This window comes from Anolis carolinensis, chromosome 3 (assembly GCF_035594765.1).
Source record: "Anolis carolinensis isolate JA03-04 chromosome 3, rAnoCar3.1.pri, whole genome shotgun sequence".
Taxonomy (NCBI): Eukaryota; Metazoa; Chordata; class Lepidosauria; order Squamata; family Dactyloidae; genus Anolis; species Anolis carolinensis.
The window spans coordinates 96,924,725-96,944,266 of NC_085843.1; the positions used below are offsets into that span (position 1 = coordinate 96,924,725).

A 19,542-nucleotide genomic window follows, 5' to 3' on the forward strand; every position below is an offset into this window, starting at 1 on the left:
TCTCTCTTCATGTATTGCTGGAGTCTACCTTGCAGATCTTGAGCATTACCTTATTAGCATGTAAAGGGTATGTGATGATAAAAATAATAATAAAATAAAAGGAAACCATGTACTGTGTTTAAAAAATAAATATTCTTCATTGTGTCCCTTTTTCTTCAAAGTCTTTCTTCTGCCCATTCACTAACCAACCAAACAACTTTGTGCTGTTTTTCATGTCCTCCTCTAACAAATCAACTAAGGTTTTTCTAGAGAGATTTTTGATTATCCTCATATAGCTAAGTACTCGTAGTTAAGGAGGTTGCAAAGACCATAATAATATTTAAAATTAACTTGAAGACAGCATTCCAAATCTCCTGGAGGCAAGAGCATTTCCACTTCATATGAAATAACACATCTTTTGCAATGCATTTCCTCCACTATTTCGGGATGTAGTAATGTGGTGCATTTTCACAAGTATAATATTCTACCTATGGATAAGATTCTATGCAGATTTCTGGGTTGTTTCAAATGTTGGTTTAAAGGGTTGCACAGCCAACATCATTCTACCTTATGTTTCTGTATTAGCAAACATCTCTCTTCTTATGACCTCATCAGGCACGGAGTCAATCACACAACTTCAAACTACTTCCAACAGGGCTCAATGATTCAAGTGAAGTGGATGTATCACAGGAGGCAGCGGCAGCAACACAAGAGGCTTTCCATGTTGCATAGGAAACAACGGGAGGAAGCTTATCTAAAATGCTTGGGGTCAGAAATGTTCCATATTTTGAATTTTTTTCTGGATTTTCTGAATTTACCTACATATACAGTGGGATATCTAGAAAATGGGACTCAGATCTACACACTAAATTCACATCTTGTACGCATAGCTGGAAGGTAATTTTATGCATAATACTTTTAATATTTTTGTGCATGAAACAAAGGATGCATGAAGAATTAATGCAGTTTGACACCATTGTACCTATCATGGTTCAATGCTATGGATACATTGGATTTGTAGTTTGGTGAGACACCAGCACTTTTTGGCAAAGAACACTAAAGATCCTGTGATTCCATAGGACTGAGCAATGATCATTAATGTGGTATTGAACTGTGTTAATTCTACAGTGTAGGTGTTTGTGCACATTGAACCATAAAAAGCAAAGGTGTTGCTATTTAAGCCATCTACTTGGCCAACTTTGGAGTATTTTGAAGTTCAGTCTCCCTTAGACCAGCGCTCTCTTATGCAATCTGTGTCTCGGCCTACATTCATATTGTTCAGACTTTCATTTCTCACTGCTCTTTCTCTCTCTACTTTTCCATCCCTTCATCATTATTATTTTTCTTCCAGTCCAATTCTCTACCATATCTTCTTGTATTCCATTTATTACATTCTTACTTCCTCATTACGGCCCCGCTAGAATTTTCCCATTATACACCATAGTATAAAAATAGTTCTTTAGCTGTTCATCAGTTCTTCCCTGAGTGATAGAACTCTGTGCAAAAAGTTCTCTCACAACCATTTGAAGTGCCAATCACAATGTCCTGGACTTGGAATGTCATGGTAGAACACTTCAAACTTGTTTCAGGTTGATACAAAAAAACATATTCCCTTCGTCAACCTACTATAAAATGGAAAATGCTTGACAATCCAGAATAGTTAGAGCACAAGACACTAAAGTAGTGGACCCAAGAGCTCTCAGATCCTGTGAGAAATGGTAAGGTCATAAATTGTGAAGATCTCCTTGAACATCATACATAACCACATAATATATGTGCAAACTGCACACACTTACTTTACTGTGCATTCACCATTTTAAAAATCTCTAGTTTAAAAAAAATCTCTAGTTAACATCTGTATAGCCTTCTATATGCTACAGCTGAAATCCTATTTATTCGTCCCAACTAGAGTAGTATCATTTAAGGCTTTCATGGCTGGAATCATTGTGTTGCTGTGAGTTTTCTGGGCTGTATGGCCATGTTCCAGAAGCATTCTCTCCTGACATCAGGAGAGAGTGCTTTTGGAACATGGCCATGCATCCTAGAAAACTCACAGCAACTTAGAGTAGTATCAGTTGCTGAATATTGACTCAACACTTGGGTCTACATGGGCTCTTCCAAAAAACCATGCAGTAGAAAATAAGAAGCAAATACTCAAATCTCCACCAATGAGCATCACCATGTAAAGCAGGCTTTGTTTCCACATGTTTTCATATGATTATGCCTCTAACGATTAATTGACAGGATCTTCAATGAAGCATTTTCTAAAAGTGCCAGAGACTGAGAGTCAATGGGACTTCATGGTTAGCAGAGATAGTGATGTCAATAGCTATCCAGCTGAGGGTCCCCTAATCCTTGTGAACCTAGTTGCAAATCTCATAATAGATGAAGAAGTAGGTAGGAAGAAGATATATTGTAAGCTACTCCTGTTGAAAAGAGTCAGTGTGGTATGATGGTTTACATGGTGGATGAAGAATCTGGGAGGCATACTACTCTCAGGCTCAAGAAAAGTAATAACACCAAATCTTGCCAAAAAAAACCCCTTCAAATTGAAGGCAGACAACAACAGTTGTTGTTGTAATGTGAAGTATTAAGTGGAGACTTAGTCTTAAATTTAGGTCTATCCAGGGGCGGTTCATCCAGTAGGCAAAGTATGCGGTTTTTGAAGGTGCCATCCTCTAGAAGGTGCAGTTAAGGCACCTCCAGGAAGTGGAAGAGGGCTCAGCGCTCTCTCTGACATGAGGAGGAAGGAGAGGAGGAGGGAAAGAGCGACGGGGAGGAGGGAGAGGAGGAGAGAAAGAGCGACAGGGATCATTCCAGGGCCTGCAAGCAGGGCCCGCCTGCCTTCTTGCAGTCATAGGGCAGCCCAGCCAGGAGTGGCTGCAGCAGGAATTGCAGAGCCATGAGTCCTAGTTCCTTCAGTTCAAGGTACTGTAGAGCCCTCCTCATAGCTACTTTTTTTCCTCCTCCCTCACCCTGGCCGCTCTGGCTCCACTCAGCATCCTCCCAGGCTCCCACAAAACTCCCCTGGCTCCCACAAAACCTCCTAAACCTGGCTCTAAGCATTACAAAAAATTAAAACCAGGACAGTAAATAAAGAATAACAATATAAAAACAGGTGAATTGCAGACAGGAAACAATCAGGGCCAGCTAACTCCTCCCAACAAAGTATTCCACCAGGCAGGAATCAGCCAGGGGTCAAAGGTACAAGACAAGTCCACAACAGTCCCATACAATTGATTCCACTATCACACAGAATAAAAACATTATTCCTAATATTTAGGTGCTTCATTTCCTAGTTTTAGGTTAGATTAGGTCATTGTGCCTTCAAGCCATTCCTAATTTAAGGCAATCACAGGGGTTGCTTGGCAAGACTTGTTCAAAGAGAGGATGCTGCTGCTTTCCTCTGAGGCTGAGAGAACATGACTTGCCCAAGGTCACCTAATGGGCTTCCATAGCACAGCAAAGAATTTGAACCCAGGTCTCAAGAGCCATCATTCAATGGTATATCATCCTCAATCCACTTCCGTTTGCCTTAGCTGAAGCACAACAAAACTCTCCAACCTGCCTGATTCTATAAATAGTGATGAAATATAACCCCTACAGAGCTGTTGCTTGCCTTCAGATTCTATTCTCAGTGGTCCAAGAGAAAGAGAGAGAGAACTGAGAATTAGAAACATTGCAAAACACTGTCCTAGTTCTCATCAGGGTGGTAGATTTTTCTAGACTGTTCAGACAACAGGTGGACATACAAAAAATAGTGCTTGGGACATTCAGATTAAAAATTAATTCTTGAATGTGAGAAATCAGGAAATTAATTCATTGTCATCCATACTAATGCATGAAGTCATTAAACTCAGGTGTTAAGTAACTCATTATTAGAAACATTATTGTCCAGGCAGACAATGGAAAGGAGGTTACCACCACTGATCCCATTTTGCTATTTCCACCTTCAAAGGTGTTCTTTTTGTCATTTTAAATATGTTTTTCTTCAACTTAGACTTCCCTTCCTATGAAAATCCTTTAGCGCAACTGGCAACTAGGGATGATGGTGCAACTTCATTATGTCTAGAAATTGCCAAGTTAAGAAAGAGTGTCTTAAGTGTAGAATTATTTATTTATTTATTTATTTATTTATTTACACTATTTATATTCCGCCTTTCTCACCCCGAAGAGGACTCAGGGTGGATCACAATATTCACACATAGGGCAAACATTCAATGCCCATAAACACATCAAACAGAGACCAAGACAGACAGACGCAGAGGCAATTTTTAACTTTCTCCTGAGGGGATGTTCAATTCTGGCCACAGGGGCGAGCTAAGGACATCTGGCCCAAACAAGAAAGACTCTCTTTCAAATAACTACTCTTCCTGGCTTATTTCACCAGGCACCTGGAGCTGCAAAGGTTTTTCTGAACTGGGTGAAAAGTCATAATAAGCCTCATCTGTGTCAGAGTTCAGCTCCTGATCAGGCTCTGAAGCCATGGCTGGCTGGTGTATAACAGAAACCTTGATGGGATTATGTATGATTCAGAGTCTAAGGAAGGAGGTGGCTTTTGTCTGACCATTGCTGACTTCTTGTCTCCCTAGCAGGAGAATGAGTCTTTTATGATGAGTAATTTAGAATGTCCAAAGGTTCCTTCCTCCCTAGATGGCCTGGCATCTGTGCCCTCAGAGATCCATATTAGTAATACATAGCCTTAGGCATCCTGATGGTGCCCAGCTGGAATGATGTGCTGGTCAGAGTTCATGTCAGGGTTACAATGCCTCATTCATAAGGGGTAAGATATCATAGGAAATAATAAAGATTAAAATAATGATAATAAAAATAATAGGAGACACTTATGTAACCCATTTGTGCGGAAAATCATGAGATCCAGCATCCCATGGGTTGGAGAGGCAAACACAGTTGGTCCTATTGGCATCTAAAAGGGCTTTGATCTCCTTTTGCATTTTTTCATAGGGGAAAAGGGGGGGATCCCAGAGGTTCCCCATCAGCCCAGGCAGGCAAGAGGGCTGACTGGGGTTTTACTCTAATATTAGGAGATGGCGCAAGGAATACATGGGGGTTCATGCAGGAGAGAGAAAAAGGGGTCCCTGATATCCAAAAGTTCATAAAAAGACATAGAAAAGACATTTCAGATCGTGTTGCCTATGCCCATTAATTAAAAGGAAAAACTCATTCATAAAAAACCCAATTAATGTGTGTGGAGGTGAATCAAGGCCACTGCAGCAAAACCCAAGATGGCAGTTTAGTTTAGAAAATGGTCTGGAGTAAAATGAAATTGTTCCAGAGTGAATCCATTAAGTCACGGGCCTGATGGGTTTCTGTATCCATGATTAAAAGAACTATATTTCCTTGCTCCCAAGGCGGTCCAGGACCACCTCGGCCAAGCTGGCTGGAATCTGCAGCTCAGAAAAGGGTTCATTATGGAATTTTTGGTTATAGAAAGCTGCCTGCAGAAGGGCTGCTTTTGCAGGCGAGGAAGTGAAAGCAAATCAGATACAATTTATTGTTCTGCGTTAATGTGTAACGAGAGACAATGGAGTCTCAATGGAGAGAGACTGCCTGAGGTTTTTGCTACTGTAAGAGAGGAAACAATGTATTGGTGAGGCTGAAGTCTCTTTAAAAAGGGAAAACCCAAGGTTCCTATGAGCCTGTGGAACTCCTGGCAGAGATCAGCTGTGTGTCAGAGCAATGTTAGTGCAGGGGCTTACGTGTTCACCATTAGTAGGCCAAAACACCTGGGGGACCCACAGGTTGAGAACCACTGGTCTAAAAGGTTTAGATACAGAATAATTGGATCCCATGGAAAACAATGGTTTAAAACAACATCCCTGTCTCAAGAGTCCAATGGGTTTGGATGCAGAACTATTGCATCCCATGGAAAGGGATTTTGGCAGATTTTCATGAAGAAAAAAAGCTGGGGGCAGAGACTTATTGCCTATGTGTGATGAGGAAGATAGCGGGTGCCTACAAGGAAGCACTAAAAGTCTGATGAGAGGAGAACAAATGAAAATAAGCGAGGGAGGACTGGAAGGCACAATCAGCTCCCTATTCCTTTCTTCGATTAACTTAAGGATGCTTCTCAATACTGCTGTCTGATAAGGCCCTAAAACTCAGCACAAATTCCCCACCCCTCTGGTATCAAGTTACCAATCTCCCCTGACCATTCACCCACAGGAAAAACAATCCCAGGAAGACTAAAACATTAATGAGTGTGTGTTAGATTGCCAGCTATTTGACCTAACTATATCTTAGCTTTTTAGAGCAATTTTAGCTATAGGTATCTTCAATTTTTGTGATGATTTCACAGCTAATTCCTGAAACTGCTAACAGCTTTTTAAAACATAAGAGCAAGCCGGGCTGTGTGTTCTTAATCAGTGGGAAACTCTAATTTTGAGGGAAGAGCATGCCTGTTATTTCAATACTTCTAAGGAACATTGAATTACCCAATGCAAAAAACATCAGTAGCACAAATGAGACACTGTTGATTTTCACAAAGATTTAGATTGGAAATCCAAAAGAGACATTAGCGTTGTTTCTGTGTGAATTTTTTAAATTATATTTTCATGTGTAGCACAAGTTAAGGTGGAGGGCTGGTCATACTATGTGAAGTCTTACTTGGAATTTTATTTATATCTAGTTAGTTAATTCTTGCTCAGATATACAGTCTTCACCTTTCACACTGGTATCATGACTCATTCTATGTGTGGGCTGGTAGCGTACAGGGACCCTGCAGCATTAGCAGAAACTATACATCAGTTTAGAAGGGTTTTTCTCCTAGACAAAACTTTCAAGCCAGCTTCCATAGGAAAATTACTCTTCTTTGGTGCAAAAAATAGAACAGGGTACTTTCTTACAAGCCGCATCTTTTCATCTCATTTGCTGTTCTTTTTATTCAAAGTCGGCATCATCATCTTGGATATATCATTCAGAACAAAAATATACGTCAAGCCTGTGAAAATTCAACGATGAGAATGTGAGAAAGCTGACGATGTAAACTCATAAACCTATAATGCACATGTGAGACACATAATGCAAGAAGCAATGCATTTTCAGGGTTTTGAGACAAGGATTGGGATAAACAACTACAATATGGAAAGTAATGGAGGAAAATAGGCATATAATTGTGATACATTCAATTTACTAGTCCAAGGAGATGGATGTATAAACCTGGTGTTGAACTGATGCCGCAGAGCATCTTAAGTTACAGAAGACACTTTCAAGACAAAAATAAAATGTAGGCACCAAGATTATTTCCCCAAAAGACCATCAAGTAAAGGGCACTGGACAGAAGGAAGACTTCAACCATGAGACGAGATCACTTCTTGGGTGCTTCAATTTTAGGGAAGGATCCAACCAGGGATCAGAGCCATCCCTTTCATCAGGCAGCAAAGTTGCCAGCCTCAGGGAATGGCTGGGCCACCAGAAAAGCATGCAAATCTCAGAACAAGTAGCAGGGGAGGAGGATTAGAACTGACATTATATAATTTTGGCTATAAGGCAACTTTAAATCTTGGATTTAAAGGAGCCCCCAGTGGCGCAATGGGTTAAACTCTTGTGCCAGCAAGACTGCTGACCCAGAGGGCAGCAATTCAAATCCAGGGAGAGCGGGATGAGCTCCCTCTGTCAGCTCCAACATCCGACAAGGATAGTAAAAAACATCAAACATCCCCTGAGCAACGTCCTTGCAGGTAGCCAATTCTCTCACTTGCAGCTTGCAGTTTCTCAAGTCACTCCTGACATGGAAAAAAATCTTGGGTAAATATTTCCACCTAATCCTAGCATCAGCTTTCTCTGACTCAGCACAAAGTTGTTTGTATGCCATTTGTTTTGTGCAGATATTGCTCCACCAAAAAGTAGGAATGAGGATGGGCAACCAAGAGAGAGATGTGAGGAGTTGAGTGTAGGGAGTGGACAGGGAAGAGCTCTCTTATTATACAGGCGGTGGCAAGAGAAACCCAAGATGGGGGGGGGGGGGCTTTCTGAAAGATAGCGTTGAGGCCCACGCAGTCCAGTCACAAGCACCAAAATAAGAAAACCTCCTGTGGTTTGCTTGTCTTGTAAAATCACAAAAATCCAACCCTTGGTCAGGCAATGGGATGTTTATTGCTGACCTGGCAACCCTGCTAGGCAGAATGAGGTTGGTCTTCAGGAATCAGATTCTGAATGTCACAAAATGGTATCAAATGGTTAAGCATTTTAATGTGTAAGTGGCTTCTTTTTACTGCCAGCTATGGGACCTTGAGTGACAAATATTTTGGCTGGCTTTGGATTAGGGTCATAATCATGCAGCCCTCCACATGTTCTTAGGGGCATCCCCCACCATTTCTCACCACTAGCTTTGCTGGCTAGGGCTGATAGGAGTTGCAGTCTGGGAAGCTTTCTCAAGGGACATGACTAATTGGGAAGCAGGTGACAAGTATTGAGCACACTTTATTTTCCTCTTCAGTGGCAGCGCCTTCGTCTTCTTCTTCGAAAGGACTCTGAATCATTGGTCTTCCAAATATTTTGGACTTAGACAGCATGGCAAATGTGTAAAGCATTATGGGAACTGAATTCCAAAGAATCTGAAGGAGTTACAGTTCTCCAGCCCTGTTCTAACAGAACCAACTCGCCTCGCCTACCAGCCCTCATACATCTGTTTACCCAATGCAGAAAATGAAGTGTTACATAGAAACTCCCACCTAGACCTGGCTTTTTAAAATGAAACTTTTTAAAGATGCTTTTGAAAACTGAGATTGTATTTTTAAAAAAATGTTTACAGCTAGGAGCAATATCATTTGTTTGGGGGTTTTTATATAGATGTATGAAAAAAGTGGGTACTATCTTTTAGTTAAGAGTGCCCTCTGGTGAAAGGAAGAAAAGGACAGAAAATATGAGCTCAAAAAGAATACCAGTGAACAATTCAGGGTTGGTTTTTGTTTTATCTCCTTTATTTTTACAATTTGCATTAATGTACAAGTCTTCTATTAGGCTGGTCCCACTTGTCCATGCACCTATAAAAAATTCCTAAACAGTTTCTGTTTCCACTCTGTGCAGCCTGTGTTTTAAGTTATCAGTGCTTAGATGCATGTTGTTAGGTTACATAAAATAGAGAAATTGCCCTCCCTTGAGGTTCTTGGCATGAAGCAATCCATGGTGGTGGACAGTGGATGCTTTCAGTCCATTACCTATCATATATCCAAGAATTTGGTAAGCTGAAAAAAGGTTTTAGCTCTGTAATAAAGCTAAATTATTTATGAAGAAACTGAAGAATCAAACCTCTAGGCCCTGATGCTACTTTAAAACTGCAACATCTTCAGGAAAGGAACTGGCTTGTATATTTGTGAATAAAGTAATAAATGTTATCCTATTATTTTACCCCTAAAACTCAACTGTGAATCCTTGTGCTGTGAAAACATTTCAGGAAATGTTCTGAATATTTCTCAGGGCCCTTCCCTAAAGGCCCTATATCCCAGTATCTGAATCCAGTTATATCTGACATAACTGGATTATATGAGTCCATACTGCCAGATAATCTGAAATAAACAGAAAACCTGGGATCAGATCCTGGGATATAGGGCCTGTCCTGAAGGGCCTTCAGATTCTGATAGCAATGTGTACATGTACGCGACACCAGCAATTTCATATGGTTTTCCTAGCGAAGGAATACTTAAGTGATGGTTTCACCAGTTCATCATTCTGAAATATAGTCTACAGCACCTGATATTCAGTCCCATCCAGAGTTAACTGGAGCTGATACTTCTTAGCTTCCAACATCAAATGGAATATTATGCTTTGGGGTATTTCAGTCCATTAGTTGAAAACAACTCCAGACCTGTTCTAACTGTAGAACAGTGGTTCTCAACCTGTGGGTCCCCAGATGTTTTGGCCTTCAACTCTCAGAAATTCTAACAGCTGGTAAACCGGCTGGGATTTCTGCTCCAGAAGCTCTGTGTCAGATCTATTTATTATCCATATGTTAGCTGCCATCATTTAAGTACAAGATGATACAAGTCTTAGCATGCTCTGAATACAATACAACTTGATATCCCTTCTTACCATAGCTTTTACAGAGAATTAGCTAGAGGTATAGTGATTTTTAAGGTTTTCTGTGCCCTTATATTCCATTCCTCTCTGAGTTTCAAAGTAATTTATTACACCCACTATTCCAAGCCACTTCTGTGGGATAGTCAAATACAGTAATTACACTGCTTAAAAGCTAATAATTGTATTGTTATTCAGGACTATTGTTTTTAAAGATTCAAAAACTACAAACCACTGATGTGTGGTGCAAAAAAGATCCAAGCAGTGAGATTACAGCATAAATAATAACAACAGTAAGTAAAAGGCAAAAGGAAAGGTGCATGCAGCAGCTCATGGCACCCCGCGCACCCTCCCTCCTTCCCTCGGTGGGAGGCAGGAAAGGGTGCTTTGCCACCCTTTCCCTCTCCCCATCAGATGACAGAAAGGGCATTGCCCCACCATCCTTTCTGCTATTACACAGCAAAAATGGGAAGAAAGTATGGGTAGCTCCGTCAGAGCTACCCAACTACACTTTGCTCCCCACAGTGGAGGATAAAGTGCTATTTGGCACTTCTCCTCCACTTTGGGAGGAATGTTGGCAGGGCCTGCCATGTATTGTGTGATGGTGCATGGCAGCCCCGTCCTTGCCGCAATTCAAAGCAGCAAAACAGGGCAAAAATGCCCCATGTGAAGAGGTCCTAGATCTTGTAATGGTGGGATTTTGTGCTCCTGTGACAAAGAGGCTGTGCTGATGGTAGCATTGCTGCTGCTGGTTGATTATCCTACATCACACAGGGTTTTGCTGAAAAGTCTGTCTAAATGTACCCAACAGCTATTGGGCATCAAAAATAGTAGGAGGTGATGCTAGTGCAAGATCTCTCAAAAATAATGACACTGGCACCATAGCTAACACTTATTAATCCTGTGTAGAAGGAGGCACAGTAAGCCCATTTTGGATCTAATCTGAGGCTACACAACATATATAATAGAAATATGGCGAGTGAGAACCATAAATTGGGAAGTCCATCCCACCCCCCATGGCAAATATGGGAAAGTGTGCATTTGGACAAAGAGCTGAAAGGGGAGGGTGGCTGGGTAGTAGCTTTGTGTCCCTTTTTGTCCCAAGATTTTTACAGACAGAGATAACACAATTGCAGAAGGGGGTGGGATGAAAAACAAAACTAGCTTTTCTTCATATTGCTGCAGACAAAATGAGAAAGGGGAGGAGGAATTTAAAAAAGAACGTAAAAGATTACATCAGTCTCATTTTATCTTTAAAATACAAATGTCCACTGGGTAAGTCTCTGCTGCAGCCGTACTGATAACTGATCATATGAACCATGAATTTCTGGTGGATTCCCTGCAGCAACAATAAATTCAATGCATGGATGACAGCACTAAAAGCTCATTTCTTAAAACATATTGTACCTTTTTCTCCAAATGTACGTTCAAATGCACTCAAGACCTAGACCTCAAACGGGAGCTCTTCTACTTCATGTAGAATCCAATTATTCCTTTGGTCAAAATGATTCATGATTCTCCATTAGGAGGCAAGGGAGTGCAAATTAAGTACCATTGGGGAGGGTGTGCATCAGCATTAACTGAATTAGTGTATAATTTAAGTAAACACAATTATGTTTCATCAACTGTTAAAAAACCTTAAATATTCATGTAATTGTCTGTTAATGATCTTCTGGATTGAAATGCCTGGAAGGCTAGATTGTTTTGTTCAGGGATGAGCTGATATTAGATGTATAGAATATACTTTGATTCCACCCCCACCCCAGAATCACAAATCTACCCAGATCATGTGTTTAAGACATACATTTGGAATTAAAGATTTCTGAGCCTAGAAAATTGCTCCTTTTATTTAGGTGTATACCCAGAATGGTGTGGTGATTTGAGTGTTGGACTAGGTCTCTGGGGATCACGATTCAGATCCTGCTCAGCCATAAAAACGGAGGGATCTATGGCTAATCACACCCTATCAGCCCTAGAGGAAGGAAATGGCAAGCCCCATCTGAACAAATCCCACAAGAAAACCCCATGATAGGCTTGGGAATGAAAGGCAATAAGAAGGAAGAGAAGAAGACGTAGGAGTAGTTGGGTTATAGTTTGATGGCTATCAGAGGCGGTTCAACCACCAGGCCAACTAGGCAGTTGCCTGTGGCGCCATCTTGTTGGGGGCGCCATCAAGTCAACTTCTGTCTCCTGCGGCCTGCCTCCACAAGGTATTGAACTGCTTTTTCTGTTGATTTGTTGTAAAACATGATGTTTTAGTGCTTAATTTGTAAAATCTTAATGTAATTTGATGTTTAATAGGCTTTTCCTTAATCCCTCCTTATTATCAAACATTTTCACTTTTCCAAAGCTTTTATTTTTCAGTGATTGGTTTGGGGGAGGGGGGCGCCAAAATTTTGTTTGCCTACACTTGAAAAATACCTAGGGCCGGCTCTGATGGCTATAGTTAATTGAGTGATAGTTACCATCAAAACAAGTGAGGACAGAACCATTATGGGAAATCACAAGTGCCATCCAGTCCAACCCCCTGCCATATAGAAACAAGACAAAACTTTGAATCCTATTCAGTCATAAAAACCCACTGCTGAGCCTTAGTTTACCTTAGGCTTGCTATAAGTCAACTTGAAGGCATACAAGAACAAGAACAAAAAGAGAATTGCTACCTTTGATACATCACTTTGGATTTCAGAATCCTAGTAAATTGTATTCATCTTTCCCATCCCCATCCACTAACATGGTGCCCCTGACATTTAGGGTAAACAAAACAAAATGCAGAATATAACTGAACCCCAATAAATGAATGAAACACTTATACATGCATACCAACTGTACATTATAAACATCATCCAAATTGCTTTCCTCCCAAAAACCATGATTATTAGCCATTGGTTCATTGCAATCTGTTTTTAGCAACAGCATCAGCAAAATAATTGGTCTTTTTTCAGTTACTACTTTATTTTTTATTGCGAATAAATGTGAAGTATAAGAGTCAGCTGTATTTCCAAGCAGCAGAATAGATAACAAAGTTGTACAATTTAACCTGTTGTTATAGGAAAGACAGTGCTGCATTTTCTACTGCTTCAGTCAGCCCTGAATGACAGCACACAATGTCAGGTCAAATTGGATTTTTTTTAAAAATCCCCATTTAACTACTGAAGGAAGACAATTATAATGGGCTATAGTGTGGACCTTTGAGTCGCTTTGTGGAGAGAAAAAGTGGGGCATAAATGAACATAATAATAATAATAATAATAATAATAATAATAATAATAATAATAATAATTCCTATATTTAACTACAGTTAAATAGTAAAAATATCCAATAAATAATTTGATCCTATTCTAATAGTAAACAAACAGACTGCTTCTGACAGTCTTCTGAAAATCCATAACATATAGTTTATTTGAAATTTGTGGTTCAACATCTATACAATTACATTTCTTTAAGTGGACTAATGATAATCCAGTCTGACTGGCTTTCACATTTAAATTCTTCAGCCAAAGTATAAGTGTCAACATTACTACCAAATAATTTGAAGGCACCAAGCACACATATCAAAAATGAATACTGTCAATTGAAAGTGTCTATAAAATAAAGATTTCAACTTTTCAACTAAATGCATCATTCTTAACATTTTAGAACAGATTCTGAATATCCTCAGGAAGGCAAACTGATCCAGTTCAATCTCATGTTTCATATCCACAAACCAAAGTTGGGTACCATATCATCATTTAGGAATTCATTTTGTTTTAAAAGCCCATAATCAGGGAATAGATAATAGATTCCCTTTCACCAAACACCAAACACCAAATGACAAAACAATGACATTTACAAAGTTCGCTTGATATATGCTCCTGTTGCCTCACAAATTTCAAATGGCCATGGTCTTATCTTCTTGATGAATCATGGGGTCACTTTAAATCTCCAAGTGCAAGGTTTCTGAAGTTCACAGTTTAGAAAGCTGGAAACCAACAAGAGGCTACTGGCACTCTATGGGATAAGAAGCTAACTCTGATTCTGCCTTCTACTTTATTATCTTTGCTTCTACTCCATTCCGCTTTACAAAGGATAGCTGCTTGATTCTCCCAAGATTTAGTAAAATGGCTGTCTAAAACAATTACCAGAAGCTGCCAAAATTAGAGAAACGTGGGGTGCCTATGCCTGAAGCCAAAATCAGCTACTCGCTGAAGGAATGATGTAGGTCCAGCATCCAGCATGCTGTATTACTTTGACAGCAAGAAAAAACGTAGACTGAGTTTGAAAGCAATAACAGACGTTTAATTTACTTTCAGGCCTGAAAGGATGTCCACTCAAAAGGAATTGGACATAAGCAAGCAATACAGTGCAAGACATTTTATCCCCTTTGACAGCCGTTTAAAAGTCCCGCTCTCTCTCCTGATTGGCTCAGGAATGGCCAAGCCAGGATTCATGCTTTCATTGGCTGAGCACTCCCACTGACATCAGAGGTGGATGGCGTTTCCTTCATTTGTCCATTTGAAACTAGAGCTGTTCAAAGTGCTGCCCAGGTTTGGGCTTAATCATACGTTTTGAGGCAATGTAAATAGTAGGCTTGCTCAAATAATTCGTTTTCCCCGTTAACCGTTATTAATTCGTTATTTTCATTTGTTTTGAAGCAATTTTGAAGCATTGGTTGTCCACACGTCTGGATATCGCGGTTTCGAATCGCGAGAGGCCGTTTTTCGTTATGTCGTCGTTTTTTTGTTAGGAAAAAAAAGCTTTTGCAAATCACCCAAACTCCCACCATTCAGGCCCTTTCCTTTTGCCCCTCAGCAAAAGGGGCGTCACGGGCTCAGCCAATGGGAGGGGGCGAGGGGGAAGGAGGCCGAGGAGGAGGAGGAAGACGGAGGGGGGAAATGGCCGCCGCCGCCGCCGCCTCGCCTCAGCTCAGGCCTGGTGTCTCTGTGAGGCGGGAAGGCGGCGGATGGAGCCGGGAATGGAGAGACCGAGAGAGACAGAGAGGGGCCCGGCGGTGAGGTTTTGACGTCTGTGCGAATCTAGGCAAGTGGGGTTTATATATCTGTGGAAGGTCCAGGGTGGGAGAAAGAACTCTTGTCTGTGGGAGGCAAGTGTGAATGTTGCAATTGGTCACCTTGATTAGCATTGAATAGCCTTGCAGCTTCAAAGCCTGGCTGCTTCCTACCTGGGGGAATCCTTTGTTGGGAGATATTAGCTGGCCCTGATTGTTTCCTGTCTGGAATTCCCATTTTCTGGGTGTTGTTCTTTTACTGTCCTGATTTTAGCTTTTCTGTAGCTAAAAATGCATATAAAATTGATTCTATAGGGAGGATAAATGATTGGATTTCAACTCCTACAGCTTAGCTTTCTCTGCCAATAATGGTACCATATCAAACTAAACCTCCCAAGATTCTGTAGCAGTGAGCCATCTTGGATATTGTAAGGGATTTTTATTATTATTATTATTATTATTATTAGACCTTGCTCCCAGGAAGGTGCCTTCGGTGGCTCCCAACTTATCTATCTACCTTTCCACATATTCTCCACATTGTGTGTATGTGTATGTATATTATATATACATGAGCCCCGATGGCGAAGTGTGTTAAAGCACTGAGCTGCTGAACTTGCAGACCGAAAGGTCCCAGGTTCAAATCCCGGGAGCAGAGTGAGTGCCCGCTGTTAGCTCCAGCTTCTGCCAACCTAGCAGCTTGAAAACATGCCAATGTGAGTAGATCAATAGGTACCGCTCTGGCGGGAAGGTAATGGCACTCCATGTAGTCATGCCGGCCACATGACCTTGGAGGTGTCTATGGACAACACTGGCTCTTGGGCTTAGAAATGGAGATGAGCACCAACCCCCAGAGTTAGACATGACTGAACTTAACGTCAAGGGATACCTTTACCTTTACCTATACACACACACACACACACACACACACACACACACACACATTATGCAGGGACTATATACACAGTATATATCACACACACACCAATTTAACAAAGTTTCAGCCACAAAAACAAAGTTTCTGAAGTAGAACAATGACTTTCACAGTAAAGACAACCCAATTTAACAGGAAATAAGACTTTCAAACCAGGAACAGATTTCTGCAATTATTAAAAAATGGTTTATTATAAAAGCTATGAAAATTCGCCAAAAATCAGAGGATAAGGGAAACGTTCCAAATTTTGGTGAGCTATCAGTGTTAAATGTGTTCTACCACTGTACCAAGTTGGAAGAAGATCACTCAAAAAATGAGGGTGGGAGAGTCCTGTAAAGTCCTCTCCCTCTGTGCTGTTTTTGGGAATTGCGCATGCGCGTCCGCCATTAACGAATTAATTTAGAAAATAACGAATTTTCGTTAATTTCGAATTTTTTGGGGGGCCAAATTCGGAAATACCATCAGAAACGAAAAGCTGCCCCCCTCTAGTTTTGAAACGAGTTTAGAATCAAATTTTTCGTGGATCGATCAAGCCTAGTAAATAGTCTATGATGGGCTTAAGTGAAAAGAGTCAATTGCAGGGACAATGAGAAGGTTCGTGTAAATATAGACAATTCAATGGAAAGCATACAGAGCAATGCAAATCCTACTGGAACACAACTCCTATCTGATATTTGTGAAACACCTGGATATTCCCTGGAGCCTGATCCTAATTGTGTCTTTTAAAAGGATCTTTTCCTGTTTGTCTTGCTTCCCAGAGGGGATTCCCTTCCAGAAGGACACCAGAACAGTTTCCCAGATGTATAAACCCCAACAGTTTCTCACACACATACAATGTATAATTCTAAATTTCTTGGGTGCACTGGAACATGTATGTGGCTGTCCTCTGCCACTACAACCTCTTGTTTATTAATCATTGATAAATCGTAGCCATGAATCCAAACATAAGAGAAGCTTTAGAGTGCTTTTGTTAGGGTGAAGCTCTATTTATTATTTATTTATTTACAGCATTTATATTCCGCCCTTCTCACCCCGAAGGGGACTCAGGGTGGATCACATTACACATATAGGCAAACATTCAATGCCTTTTAACATAGAACAAAGACAAGACAAACATAGGCTCCGAGCGGGTCTCGAACTCATGACCTCCTGGTCAGAGTGATTCATTGCAGTGATTCCTTGCAGCTGCTCTCCAGCCTGCGCCACAGCCCGAGCCCAATCTATGAGAGATGGGATGTGGAATTAGCCTATTGTTGGAGGAACATTTCCTTGCTACCTTCCCAAGGCTTATGGGATTGGTAATTGATTAATCCTCCAGGAGTTTCCAGGTTCCAGATAGTTTTGAAGATGAGCTGTTGTGCAAAATTGGAACACATGCGCTCTCACACACACACACATATTTTATATATATATGAAATAATATATTAATTCATTATTTTGGAATTCATTATTTTTCGACAACATGCCCTCCATTTGAACAGAGGAAATATTTGCAATAGTAAACTGGGAGCCAGTGTGGTGTCATGGTTTGAGTGTTGGATCCTGTAGAACAGGATTCTAATCCCCACTTGGCAATGAAAACTGACTGGTAAATCACACTCTCTCCGCCTCAGAAGAAAGCAAAAACAAAATCTACTAGTCTGTACATAAATCTTTTCAAAAAAACTCTTTGTTAGATTCACCTTAGAATTGTCATAAATCAAAAACAACTCAAGATCACATGATGTCAGCAATGGTAAAGTAGAATTTTGGCTCCTGACAAAAAGTTGAAATACAACATACATGTTCAGTATAAGCTTACCAAAACAGATGTCTTATTTGAATTTTTAAAGCCTCCTAATGGATTTTGACAACAGTCTTTTATTTTTATGTCCTCACTTCCTAGTTTTGGATCATTAAAATAAAATTTCCAATGATTTGGGTGCCCTCTTGAGTGTTTTGTGTTTATTACAACTTCATGAAAATGGATATTTACCTGAAGCTTTAAAAGCTATTATGGCTGAGCAGAAATGCAAATGACTAATTATGTAAAATTCTCATGAGGGCCTTTTAAATAAAAGACAAGGGATAGAAGGATGCAGTCTTTTAGCTGCCTACTGCTGTTCCAAAAGATGAAGAAAATGTGTTGATTCTAAAGAAAATGGGAGAGATGCCATAGCAAAATCAGGATTGATTCAGACCTGCAGTTTGCAGATTTCAAATTCAAATCCAGAGCTGTCATTAATGAAAACCCATCATTCCCATATAGATGCTCTACCATCTTTTATAGTGCTGTACATAAATGTCACAGCTATGAAGACCAATTAATGGTGCCAGTTCTTAGCACTTTAGAAAGAATGCAGCTTATATACACATAAAAGTAGGTATGTCATGCAGGGCTCCACCATTAGTCAAAGTGAAGCTGGAGCTTCAGGCAACAGATGCTAGGGCCAGGGTAGCAAAAGGGCATTGCTGTGAATGTTTCTATGTACCATGTTGCTTGCCTACTTACATGCACGCATCCACACATGCACAGACACCAAACTACATTACCAGCTTCAGGCCCAGTGCAGGACATGATCTATTGTCAATGCTGAAGTAAGATTCAGGCAGCAAAATGACACAGCCCAGGTCTGATACCAGGCCATGGCCATCTTATGAAGATCTGGTAAGGATTTCAAATCATGATTATTGGGTTGAATATATCTTCTAAATATATGCTTTCACAGATCTACAAAACTTGAATATGCATGCAGTTTTCTAATAAGTCAGTCCTGCTACCGGCAGCATAAGTATATGGAAAAATGATGAAAATTTTGGCAAGATATTCCAATTCCTCCTTGCACAACAGTTTTCCCTGGGCTACGTAACAGCCATTGGACAACCTTGACTCTAGAAGCTCCATTCCTTCTAATGGCTAGTAATGGTCAGGAGAGGACAGCTCTGAGACAGCTCCATTGCACCATCACCCTTTCTCCTATACCTTTGCATAACTTGTTGTTATGGGCCTCTTTGATGTATGGTGACCCTAAGGTTATCCTATAATTGCGGGTTTTGGCAAGGTTTCTTCAGAGAGGGTTTACCTTTGCCTTCCTCTGAAGCTGAGAGAGTACAACTTGGCCAAGGCCATTCAATGGGTTTCCATGTCTGAGCATGGATTTGAAACCTGGTTTCCAGAACCTTGGTCCAATGCTCAGATTACTACACCATACTGGCCCTTTTCTGATGGAATGGTAAACACTGCATGCATTAAATAGGATCTTTCCTCATTTTTCTTTAAATTCAATCCCATGGGGAAAAAATTAAACTTTTGCATATAAAATTACTGAGATTGCTTTCTCTGAATATGTTAGCACCTTATGAAAACTGCCCCCACTGGTTGTGGTGGTGATGATGGTACATTTTATTTATTACCCATCTCTCCTTACGGCTTGAGGCTGATTACAGGGTTCGGTTGAAAATGGGCAAAATTGTTTGACCATTCAGAATTTGGGCAGAAAGCATTATTGCCAAATCTGATTATTTAGATGGTGTCTTCATAAATTCAGCATCTGAACTACTTGCACTCTAAACTATTTTCACGATTGCACCACAACGTAAAATATAATTGTTGTAATATCAACTGATTCAT

At 40.4% G+C, this 19,542-nt stretch overlaps 1 long non-coding RNA gene across 1 annotated transcript; it reads left to right on the plus strand.

The window, feature by feature from the left end:
* Positions 1–4,654: 4,654 nt before the first annotated feature.
* LOC134298072 (uncharacterized) lies at positions 4,655–8,724 on the plus strand. The gene is made up of 2 exons (XR_010005047.1): positions 4,655–4,762; positions 8,438–8,724. It is a non-coding gene; the product is annotated as an uncharacterized LOC134298072 (long non-coding RNA).
* The last annotated feature ends 10,818 nt before the right edge of the window (positions 8,725–19,542 follow it).